The 11,164-nt window shown below is 70.5% G+C and overlaps 6 non-coding genes across 6 annotated transcripts; all 6 read left to right on the plus strand.

Moving 5' to 3' along the window:
* The first annotated feature begins 688 nt into the window (after positions 1 to 688).
* LOC118524478 (5S ribosomal RNA) lies at positions 689 to 807 on the plus strand. Its single transcript, XR_004911637.1, has one exon. It is a non-coding gene; the product is annotated as a 5S ribosomal RNA (ribosomal RNA).
* A 1,790-nt stretch (positions 808 to 2,597) lies between these two features.
* LOC118526465 (5S ribosomal RNA) lies at positions 2,598 to 2,716 on the plus strand. The gene has a single exon (XR_004911638.1). It is a non-coding gene; the product is annotated as a 5S ribosomal RNA (ribosomal RNA).
* A 1,766-nt stretch (positions 2,717 to 4,482) lies between these two features.
* Positions 4,483 to 4,601, plus strand: LOC118524480 (5S ribosomal RNA). Its single transcript, XR_004911639.1, has one exon. It is a non-coding gene; the product is annotated as a 5S ribosomal RNA (ribosomal RNA).
* A 1,792-nt stretch (positions 4,602 to 6,393) lies between these two features.
* On the plus strand, positions 6,394 to 6,512 carry LOC118524481 (5S ribosomal RNA). The gene has a single exon (XR_004911640.1). It is a non-coding gene; the product is annotated as a 5S ribosomal RNA (ribosomal RNA).
* Positions 6,513 to 8,283: 1,771 nt separating this feature from the next.
* LOC118526484 (5S ribosomal RNA) lies at positions 8,284 to 8,402 on the plus strand. Its single transcript, XR_004912650.1, has one exon. It is a non-coding gene; the product is annotated as a 5S ribosomal RNA (ribosomal RNA).
* Positions 8,403 to 10,196: 1,794 nt separating this feature from the next.
* Positions 10,197 to 10,315, plus strand: LOC144380785 (5S ribosomal RNA). The gene has a single exon (XR_013444986.1). It is a non-coding gene; the product is annotated as a 5S ribosomal RNA (ribosomal RNA).
* Positions 10,316 to 11,164: the final 849 nt, after the last annotated feature.

The following is an 11,164-nucleotide window of genomic DNA, read 5'->3' on the forward strand; positions in this document are numbered from 1 at the left end:
AGGTCAGCTTCCGCGTCTGTCTGTCTTGGGGCCAGAGCGGGTGTGTGTGTTGGATACTCTGTCTGTGTCTCCCTCTGTGTCTGTCTCTTCCTCTCTGTCTGCATCTCCCTCCGTCCGTGCCTCTGTCTTTCCCCGTGTGTCTGTGCGTCTGTCTATGCCAGCCGGCTTCTCGTGTCCCTCAGTCGGGTCCTCTTGTCGGTGGGTGGGCAGGGGAAGGGTGGCGGAGGAAGGGCGACGGGGTTGGGCTGATGAGGAGGGTCCCTGGGGCCGCCGGTGGCTCCGGGTTGGCTTGGAGCCAGGCGGGGTGGAGAGGCGGAACGGCCTGGTGGCGGGCCTCGCTTGCCCTAGGGCGGCGGGTGGGGCGCCTGGGGTGGGGGGGGCGCGGAGAACACCGCGCGGGCCACGCCCCCCGCGCCCCGACGCTCCCCTTGGCCATCTCGGGAGCCAGGCGGCGGTGGCTGCGACGGCGGCGGCGGCGGCCCCCGGGTCTGGAGAGTATCCGGCCATGAGAGCGCTCGGACTTCCGCGAGTGCGGGGCGCTGGAGGCGCCACGTCCTCTGGGCGGTTTGGCAGGCAGGCAGGTGCAAGGCACAGGGCAGGCGTGGGGCGGTTGGGGGCTGAGGAGGGGCACGGCTGCGGCCGGGAGGCGCAGAGCAGGCTCTTAGGGCGCCCAGCGGCAGCCGCACACGTCTACGGCCATACCACCCTGAACGCGCCCGATCTCGTCTGATCTCGGAAGCTAAGCAGGGTCGGGCCTGGTTAGTACTTGGATGGGAGACCGCCTGGGAATACCGGGTGCTGTAGGCTTTTTTCTTTGCCTTTTCTTTCCGCTTCGGCCTCCCTTCCTCTCCCTTTGCCGCCACCGCCCCCCACCGCCCCTTGCCCAACAAGGCGTCCTCCAGACGCCCCGTGCCCCCCGGCCCCTCGCCACCCGCGCACCGCACCGAGGGTCCCTGTCTCGCAGCTTGTGCCCGCTGCACCGGCAGGCAGCCCCCAGGCCTTCCACCTCACAGCCACCACGCCCACGCACAGCCGATCCAGAGGGGCGGGCTGGGGGAGGTGGGGGCGGGCTGGGTGGGCGGAGGCGGCGGCTTCGGAGGGAGGGAAAGGGGGAGGGCGGCGAGGACCGCCCGCGGGGTTGGGGCGGGGGCAGCGCGGGCGGGACGGCACCCCGTCTCGGGCAGGCGTGCCCTCCCAAGGTCCTGCGCCTCGGGCCCTCATCCCCGGAGCCCCTAGCCATTCCCTTGGGCCGCCCCGAGTGCACAAGCGCACCGGGCAACCGGCCCCGCCTTAGGCCTGGGCCCGCCTCCACCTTGTCCCCAGCAGCCCTGGGCTGCGCTCCCACGCGCGCGGGCATTCCCTTCCTTCCCGCGGAACACCGTCCCTTTGCCCCCAGGCCGGGGGTCCCCGCTCCGTGTGGGCAGGACACAAGATGGCCCACCGCCCGGGGCCTCCCCCGTTGGCACCTGGGACCACCCGTTGGCACCCGAGTCCGTGCTCAGTCTCCCCGCAACAGCGAAGCGCACAGCGAGGCTCGCTCGCTGGGCAAGGCGGCGGGAGGGGGGCGCCCTGCACCACGCCCCAAAGCGGCCCCCCAAATAAAGGACGAGAGCAGAGGAGGAATCGCCCGCACGCCCCCAGGCCCAGAGTGGGTCCTGGGCGGGAACGGGAGCAGGGCGGGTCTCCTGAGGCCTTGGCTGCGCGTCCTCGGCCCCGAGGGGGCTCCTCGGCGCCCAAAGCCCACCCAAGCACGACCAGCCTCCCGAGGGCTAGCTGCCTAGCCAACACAGTCTCTTCCTCTGTGTGTGTGTGTGTGTGTGTGTGTGTGTGTGTGTGTGTGTGTGGTGTGTGTCTGTTTCTGTGGTGTGCACCTGTGGCTCTGTCCCTGTCCGCATCCAGGTCGGGGTCCGCGTCTGTCTGTCTTGGGGCCAGAGCGGGTGTGTGTGTTGGATACTCTGTCTGTGTCTCCCTCTGTGTCTGTCTCTTCCTCTCTGTCTGCATCTCCCTCCGTCCGTGCCTCTGTCTTTCCCCGTGTGTCTGTGCGTCTGTCTATGCCAGCCGGCTTCTCGTGTCCCTCAGTCGGGTCCTCTTGTCGGTGGGTGGGCAGGGGAAGGGTGGCGGAGGAAGGGCGACGGGGTTGGGCTGATGAGGAGGGTCCCTGGGGGCGCCGGTGGCTCCGGGTTGGGTTGGAGCCAGGCGGGGTGGAGAGGCAGAAAGGCCTGGTGGCCGGCCTGGCTTGCCCTAGGGCGACGGGTGGGGCGCTGGGGCGGGGGGCGCGGAAAACACCTCAGGGGCCGCGCCCACGGCGCCCCGACGCCTCCCTTTGCCATCTCGGTAGCCAGGAGGCGGCGGTGGCGGCGGCGGCGGCGGCGGCGGTGGCGGCGGCGGCCCCCCGGGACTGGAGAGTCCCCGGCAGGGAGAGCGCCCGGACTTCCACGACTGCGGGGCGCCGGAGGGGCCACGTCCCCTGGGCGGCTGGCAGGCAGGCAGGTGCAAGGCGCAGGGCAGGCGGGGTTCGGGTGGGGGCTGAGGAGGGGCACGGCTGGGCCCGGGAGGCGCAGAGCAGGCTCTTAGGGCGCCCAGCGGCAGCCGCACACGTCTACGGCCATACCACCCTGAACGCGCCCGATCTCGTCTGATCTCGGAAGCTAAGCAGGGTCGGGCCTGGTTAGTACTTGGATGGGAGACCGCCTGGGAATACCGGGTGCTGTAGGCTTTTTTCTTTGCCTTTTCTTTCCCCTTCGGCCTCCCTTCCCATACCTTTACTGCCACAGCACTCCACCCCCTTGCCCAACAAGGCTTCCTCCAAACGCCCCGTGCCCCCCGGCCCCTCGCCAGCCGCGCACCGCACCGCGAGTCCCTGGCCCGCAGCAGGGGCCCCCTGCACGGGCAGGCGGTCTCCAGCCAGCCCTTCCGCCTCCAAGCCACCACGCCCACGCACACCGGATCCAGAGGGGCGGGCTGGGGGTCGATGGGGGCGGGCTGGGTGGGCGAAGGCGACGCCTTCGGAGGGAGGGAAAGCGGGAGGGCGGCGATGACCCTGGCACGGATGGGGCGGGGCCAGCGCGGGCCGGACGGCACCCGCTCTGGGCAGGCGTGTCCTCCCATGGTCCTGCGCCTCGGGCCCTCGTCCCCAGATCCCCTAGCCATTCCACTGGGCCGCCCGGAGTGCACAACCGCACTGGGCAACTGGCCCCACCTTAGGCATAGGCCTGGGCCCGCCTCCACCTTGTCCCCAGCAGCCCTGGGCTGCGCTCCCACCCGCGGGCATTCCCTTCCTTCCCTTGGAACACCGTCCCTTTGCCCCCGTGCCGGGGGTCCCCGCTCCGGGTGGGCAGGACACAAGATGGCCGGTCGCCCGGGGCCTCCCCCGTTGGCACCCGGGACCACCCGTTGGCACCAGAATCCGTGCTTAGTCTCCCTGCAACAGTGAAGCGAAGAGCGAGGCTCGCTCGCTCAGCAAGACGGGGAGAGGGGGGCGCCCTGCACCACGCCCCAAAGCAGCCCCCCAAATAAAGGACGAGGGCAGAGGAGGAATCGCCCACATGCCCCCAGGACCAGAGTGGGTCCAGGGCGGGAACAGGAGCAGAGCGGGTCTCGTGACGCCTTGGCTGCGCATCCTCGGCCCCAAGGGGCTCCTCGGCGCCCAAAGCCCACCCAAGCACGACCAGCCTCCCGAGGGCTAGCTGCCTAGCCAACACAGTCTCTTCCTGTGTGTGTGTGTGTGTGTGTGTGTGTGTGGTGTGTGTGTCTGTTTCTGTGGTGTGCACCTGTGGCTCTGTCCCTGTCCGCATCCAGGTCAGCTTCCGCGTCTGTCTGTCTTGGGGCCAGAGCGGGTGTGTGTGTTGGATACTCTGTCTGTGTCTCCCTCTGTGTCTGTCTCTTCCTCTCTGTCTGCATCTCCCTCCGTCCGTGCCTCTGTCTTTCCCCGTGTGTCTGTGCGTCTGTCTATGCCAGCCGGCTTCTCGTGTCCCTCAGTCGGGTCCTCTTGTCGGTGGGTGGGCAGGGGAAGGGTGGCGGAGGAAGGGCGACGGGGTTGGGCTGATGAGGAGGGTCCCTGGGGCCGCCGGTGGCTCCGGGTTGGCGGAGCCAGGCGGGGTGGAGAGGCGGAACGGCCTGGTGGCGGGCCTCGCTTGCCCTAGGGCGGCGGGTGGGGCGCCTGGGGTGGGGGGGGCGCGGAGAACACCGCGCGGGCCACGCCCCCCGCGCCCCGACGCTCCCCTTGGCCATCTCGGGAGCCAGGCGGCGGTGGCTGCGACGGCGGCGGCGGCGGCCCCCGGGTCTGGAGAGTATCCGGCCATGAGAGCGCTCGGACTTCCGCGAGTGCGGGGCGCTGGAGGCGCCACGTCCTCTGGGCGGTTTGGCAGGCAGGCAGGTGCAAGGCACAGGGCAGGCGTGGGGCGGTTGGGGGCTGAGGAGGGGCACGGCTGCGGCCGGGAGGCGCAGAGCAGGCTCTTAGGGCGCCCAGCGGCAGCCGCACACGTCTACGGCCATACCACCCTGAACGCGCCCGATCTCGTCTGATCTCGGAAGCTAAGCAGGGTCGGGCCTGGTTAGTACTTGGATGGGAGACCGCCTGGGAATACCGGGTGCTGTAGGCTTTTTTCTTTGCCTTTTCTTTCCGCTTCGGCCTCCCTTCCTCTCCCTTTGCCGCCACCGCCCCCCACCGCCCCTTGCCCAACAAGGCGTCCTCCAGACGCCCCGTGCCCCCCGGCCCCTCGCCACCCGCGCACCGCACCGAGGGTCCCTGTCTCGCAGCTTGTGCCCGCTGCACCGGCAGGCAGCCCCCAGGCCTTCCACCTCACAGCCACCACGCCCACGCACAGCCGATCCAGAGGGGCGGGCTGGGGGAGGTGGGGGCGGGCTGGGTGGGCGGAGGCGGCGGCTTCGGAGGGAGGGAAAGGGGGAGGGCGGCGAGGACCGCCCGCGGGGTTGGGGCGGGGGCAGCGCGGGCGGGACGGCACCCCGTCTCGGGCAGGCGTGCCCTCCCAAGGTCCTGCGCCTCGGGCCCTCATCCCCGGAGCCCCTAGCCATTCCCTTGGGCCGCCCCGAGTGCACAAGCGCACCGGGCAACCGGCCCCGCCTTAGGCCTGGGCCCGCCTCCACCTTGTCCCCAGCAGCCCTGGGCTGCGCTCCCACGCGCGCGGGCATTCCCTTCCTTCCCGCGGAACACCGTCCCTTTGCCCCCAGGCCGGGGGTCCCCGCTCCGTGTGGGCAGGACACAAGATGGCCGGTCGCCCGGGGCCTCCCCCGTTGGCACCCGGGACCACCCGTTGGCACCCGAGTCCGTGCTCAGTCTCCCCGCAACAGCGAAGCGCACAGCGAGGCTCGCTCGCTGGGCAAGGCGGCGGGAGGGGGGCGCCCTGCACCACGCCCCAAAGCGGCCCCCCAAATAAAGGACGAGAGCAGAGGAGGAATCGCCCGCACGCCCCCAGGCCCAGAGTGGGTCCTGGGCGGGAACGGGAGCAGGGCGGGTCTCCTGAGGCCTTGGCTGCGCGTCCTCGGCCCCGAGGGGGCTCCTCGGCGCCCAAAGCCCACCCAAGCACGACCAGCCTCCCGAGGGCTAGCTGCCTAGCCAACACAGTCTCTTCCTGTGTGTGTGTGTGTGTGTGTGTGTGTGTGTGTGTGTGTGTGTGTGTGGTGTGTGTCTGTTTCTGTGGTGTGCACCTGTGGCTCTGTCCCTGTCCGCATCCAGGTCAGGGTCCGCGTCTGTCTGTCTTGGGGCCAGAGCGGGTGTGTGTGTTGGATACTCTGTCTGTGTCTCCCTCTGTGTCTGTCTCTTCCTCTCTGTCTACATCTCCCTCCGTCCGTGCCTCTGTCTTTCCCCGTGTGTCTGTGCGTCTGTCTATGCCAGCCGGCTTCTCGTGTCCCTCAGTCGGGTCCTCTTGTCGGTGGGTGGGCAGGGGAAGGGTGGCGGAGGAAGGGCGACGGGGTTGGGCTGATGAGGAGGGTCCCTGGGGGCGCCGGTGGCTCCGGGTTGGCTTGGAGCCAGGCGGGGTGGAGAGGCAGAAAGGCCTGGTGGCCGGCCTGGCTTGCCCTAGGGCGACGGGTGGGGCGCTGGGGCGGGGGGCGCGGAAAACACCTCAGGGGCCGCGCCCACGGCGCCCCGACGCCTCCCTTTGCCATCTCGGTAGCCAGGAGGCGGCGGTGGCGGCGGCGGCGGCGGCGGCGGTGGCGGCGGCGGCCCCCCGGGACTGGAGAGTCCCCGGCAGGGAGAGCGCCCGGACTTCCACGACTGTGGGGCGCCGGAGGGGCCACGTCCCCTGGGCGGCTGGCAGGCAGGCAGGTGCAAGGCGCAGGGCAGGCGGGGTTCGGGTGGGGGCTGAGGAGGGGCACGGCTGGGCCCGGGAGGCGCAGAGCAGGCTCTTAGGGCGCCCAGCGGCAGCCGCACACGTCTACGGCCATACCACCCTGAACGCGCCCGATCTCGTCTGATCTCGGAAGCTAAGCAGGGTCGGGCCTGGTTAGTACTTGGATGGGAGACCGCCTGGGAATACCGGGTGCTGTAGGCTTTTTTCTTTGCCTTTTCTTTCCCCTTCGGCCTCCCTTCCCATACCTTTACCGCCACAGCACCCCACCCCCTTGCCCAACAAGGCTTCCTCCAAACGCCCCGTGCCCCCCGGCCCCTCGCCAGCCGCGCACCGCACCGCGAGTCCCTGGCCCGCAGCAGGGGCCCCCTGCACGGGCAGGCGGTCTCCAGCCAGCCCTTCCGCCTCCAAGCCACCACGCCCACGCACACCGGATCCAGAGGGGCGGGCTGGGGGTCGATGGGGGCGGGCTGGGTGGGCGAAGGCGACGCCTTCGGAGGGAGGGAAAGCGGGAGGGCGGCGATGACCCTGGCACGGATGGGGCGGGGCCAGCGCGGGCCGGACGGCACCCGCTCTGGGCAGGCGTGTCCTCCCATGGTCCTGCGCCTCGGGCCCTCGTCCCCAGATCCCCTAGCCATTCCACTGGGCCGCCCGGAGTGCACAACCGCACTGGGCAACTGGCCCCACCTTAGGCATAGGCCTGGGCCCGCCTCCACCTTGTCCCCAGCAGCCCTGGGCTGCGCTCCCACCCGCGGGCATTCCCTTCCTTCCCTTGGAACACCGTCCCTTTGCCCCCGTGCCGGGGGTCCCCGCTCCGGGTGGGCAGGACACAAGATGGCCGGTCGCCCGGGGCCTCCCCCGTTGGCACCCGGGACCACCCGTTGGCACCAGAATCCGTGCTTAGTCTCCCTGCAACAGTGAAGCGAAGAGCGAGGCTCGCTCGCTCAGCAAGACGGGGAGAGGGGGGCGCCCTGCACCACGCCCCAAAGCAGCCCCCCAAATAAAGGACGAGGGCAGAGGAGGAATCGCCCACATGCCCCCAGGACCAGAGTGGGTCCTGGGCGGGAACGGGAGCAGAGCGGGTCTCGTGACGCCTTGGCTGCGCATCCTCGCCCCGAGGGGCTCCTCGGCGCCCAAAGCCCACCCAAGCACGACCAGCCTCCCGAGGGCTAGCTGCCTAGCCAACACAGTCTCTTCCTGTGTGTGTGTGTGTGTGTGTGTGTGTGTGTGTGGTGTGTGTGTCTGTTTCTGTGGTGTGCACCTGTGGCTCTGTCCCTGTCCGCATCCAGGTCAGCTTCCGCGTCTGTCTGTCTTGGGGCCAGAGCGGGTGTGTGTGTTGGATACTCTGTCTGTGTCTCCCTCTGTGTCTGTCTCTTCCTCTCTGTCTGCATCTCCCTCCGTCCGTGCCTCTGTCTTTCCCCGTGTGTCTGTGCGTCTGTCTATGCCAGCCGGCTTCTCGTGTCCCTCAGTCGGGTCCTCTTGTCGGTGGGTGGGCAGGGGAAGGGTGGCGGAGGAAGGGCGACGGGGTTGGGCTGATGAGGAGGGTCCCTGGGGCCGCCGGTGGCTCCGGGTTGGCTTGGAGCCAGGCGGGGTGGAGAGGCGGAACGGCCTGGTGGCGGGCCTCGCTTGCCCTAGGGCGGCGGGTGGGGCGCCTGGGGTGGGGGGGGCGCGGAGAACACCGCGCGGGCCACGCCCCCCGCGCCCCGACGCTCCCCTTGGCCATCTCGGGAGCCAGGCGGCGGTGGCTGCGACGGCGGCGGCGGCGGCCCCCGGGTCTGGAGAGTATCCGGCCATGAGAGCGCTCGGACTTCCGCGAGTGCGGGGCGCTGGAGGCGCCACGTCCTCTGGGCGGTTTGGCAGGCAGGCAGGTGCAAGGCACAGGGCAGGCGTGGGGCGGTTGGGGGCTGAGGAGGGGCACGGCTGCGGCCGGGAGGCGCAGAGCAGGCTCTTAGGGCGCCCAGCGGCAGCCGCACACGTCTACGGCCATACCACCCTGAACGCGCCCGATCTCGTCTGATCTCGGAAGCTAAGCAGGGTCGGGCCTGGTTAGTACTTGGATGGGAGACCGCCTGGGAATACCGGGTGCTGTAGGCTTTTTTCTTTGCCTTTTCTTTCCGCTTCGGCCTCCCTTCCTCTCCCTTTGCCGCCACCGCCCCCCACCGCCCCTTGCCCAACAAGGCGTCCTCCAGACGCCCCGTGCCCCCCGGCCCCTCGCCACCCGCGCACCGCACCGAGGGTCCCTGTCTCGCAGCTTGTGCCCGCTGCACCGGCAGGCAGCCCCCAGGCCTTCCACCTCACAGCCACCACGCCCACGCACAGCCGATCCAGAGGGGCGGGCTGGGGGAGGTGGGGGCGGGCTGGGTGGGCGGAGGCGGCGGCTTCGGAGGGAGGGAAAGGGGGAGGGCGGCGAGGACCGCCCGCGGGGTTGGGGCGGGGGCAGCGCGGGCGGGACGGCACCCCGTCTCGGGCAGGCGTGCCCTCCCAAGGTCCTGCGCCTCGGGCCCTCATCCCCGGAGCCCCTAGCCATTCCCTTGGGCCGCCCCGAGTGCACAAGCGCACCGGGCAACCGGCCCCGCCTTAGGCCTGGGCCCGCCTCCACCTTGTCCCCAGCAGCCCTGGGCTGCGCTCCCACGCGCGCGGGCATTCCCTTCCTTCCCGCGGAACACCGTCCCTTTGCCCCCAGGCCGGGGGTCCCCGCTCCGTGTGGGCAGGACACAAGATGGCCGGTCGCCCGGGGCCTCCCCCGTTGGCACCCGGGACCACCCGTTGGCACCCGAGTCCGTGCTCAGTCTCCCCGCAACAGCGAAGCGCACAGCGAGGCTCGCTCGCTGGGCAAGGCGGCGGGAGGGGGGCGCCCTGCACCACGCCCCAAAGCGGCCCCCCAAATAAAGGACGAGAGCAGAGGAGGAATCGCCCGCACGCCCCCAGGCCCAGAGTGGGTCCTGGGCGGGAACGGGAGCAGGGCGGGTCTCCTGAGGCCTTGGCTGCGCGTCCTCGGCCCCGAGGGGGCTCCTCGGCGCCCAAAGCCCACCCAAGCACGACCAGCCTCCCGAGGGCTAGCTGCCTAGCCAACACAGTCTCTTCCTGTGTGTGTGTGTGTGTGTGTGTGTGTGTGTTTGTGTGTGTGTGTGTGTGGTGTGTGTCTGTTTCTGTGGTGTGCACCTGTGGCTCTGTCCCTGTCCGCATCCAGGTCAGGGTCCGCGTCTGTCTGTCTTGGGGCCAGAGCGGGTGTGTGTGTTGGATACTCTGTCTGTGTCTCCCTCTGTGTCTGTCTCTTCCTCTCTGTCTACATCTCCCTCCGTCCGTGCCTCTGTCTTTCCCCGTGTGTCTGTGCGTCTGTCTATGCCAGCCGGCTTCTCGTGTCCCTCAGTCGGGTCCTCTTGTCGGTGGGTGGGCAGGGGAAGGGTGGCGGAGGAAGGGCGACGGGGTTGGGCTGATGAGGAGGGTCCCTGGGGGCGCCGGTGGCTCCGGGTTGGCTTGGAGCCAGGCGGGGTGGAGAGGCAGAAAGGCCTGGTGGCCGGCCTGGCTTGCCCTAGGGCGACGGGTGGGGCGCTGGGGCGGGGGGCGCGGAAAACACCTCAGGGGCCGCGCCCACGGCGCCCCGACGCCTCCCTTTGCCATCTCGGTAGCCAGGAGGCGGCGGTGGCGGCGGCGGCGGCGGCGGCGGTGGCGGCGGCGGCCCCCCGGGACTGGAGAGTCCCCGGCAGGGAGAGCGCCCGGACTTCCACGACTGTGGGGCGCCGGAGGGGCCACGTCCCCTGGGCGGCTGGCAGGCAGGCAGGTGCAAGGCGCAGGGCAGGCGGGGTTCGGGTGGGGGCTGAGGAGGGGCACGGCTGGGCCCGGGAGGCGCAGAGCAGGCTCTTAGGGCGCCCAGCGGCAGCCGCACACGTCTACGGCCATACCACCCTGAACGCGCCCGATCTCGTCTGATCTCGGAAGCTAAGCAGGGTCGGGCCTGGTTAGTACTTGGATGGGAGACCGCCTGGGAATACCGGGTGCTGTAGGCTTTTTTCTTTGCCTTTTCTTTCCCCTTCGGCCTCCCTTCCCATACCTTTACCGCCACAGCACCCCACCCCCTTGCCCAACAAGGCTTCCTCCAAACGCCCCGTGCCCCCCGGCCCCTCGCCAGCCGCGCACCGCACCGCGAGTCCCTGGCCCGCAGCAGGGGCCCCCTGCACGGGCAGGCGGTCTCCAGCCAGCCCTTCCGCCTCCAAGCCACCACGCCCACGCACACCGGATCCAGAGGGGCGGGCTGGGGGTCGATGGGGGCGGGCTGGGTGGGCGAAGGCGACGCCTTCGGAGGGAGGGAAAGCGGGAGGGCGGCGATGACCCTGGCACGGATGGGGCGGGGCCAGCGCGGGCCGGACGGCACCCGCTCTGGGCAGGCGTGTCCTCCCATGGTCCTGCGCCTCGGGCCCTCGTCCCCAGATCCCCTAGCCATTCCACTGGGCCGCCCGGAGTGCACAACCGCACTGGGCAACTGGCCCCACCTTAGGCATAGGCCTGGGCCCGCCTCCACCTTGTCCCCAGCAGCCCTGGGCTGCGCTCCCACCCGCGGGCATTCCCTTCCTTCCCTTGGAACACCGTCCCTTTGCCCCCGTGCCGGGGGTCCCCGCTCCGGGTGGGCAGGACACAAGATGGCCGGTCGCCCGGGGCCTCCCCCGTTGGCACCCGGGACCACCCGTTGGCACCAGAATCCGTGCTTAGTCTCCCTGCAACAGTGAAGCGAAGAGCGAGGCTCGCTCGCTCAGCAAGACGGGGAGAGGGGGGCGCCCTGCACCACGCCCCAAAGCAGCCCCCCAAATAAAGGACGAGGGCAGAGGAGGAATCGCCCACATGCCCCCAGGACCAGAGTG

This window comes from Halichoerus grypus, unplaced genomic scaffold (genome assembly GCF_964656455.1).
Source record: "Halichoerus grypus unplaced genomic scaffold, mHalGry1.hap1.1 HAP1_SCAFFOLD_165, whole genome shotgun sequence".
NCBI classification, from domain to species: Eukaryota; Metazoa; Chordata; class Mammalia; order Carnivora; family Phocidae; genus Halichoerus; species Halichoerus grypus.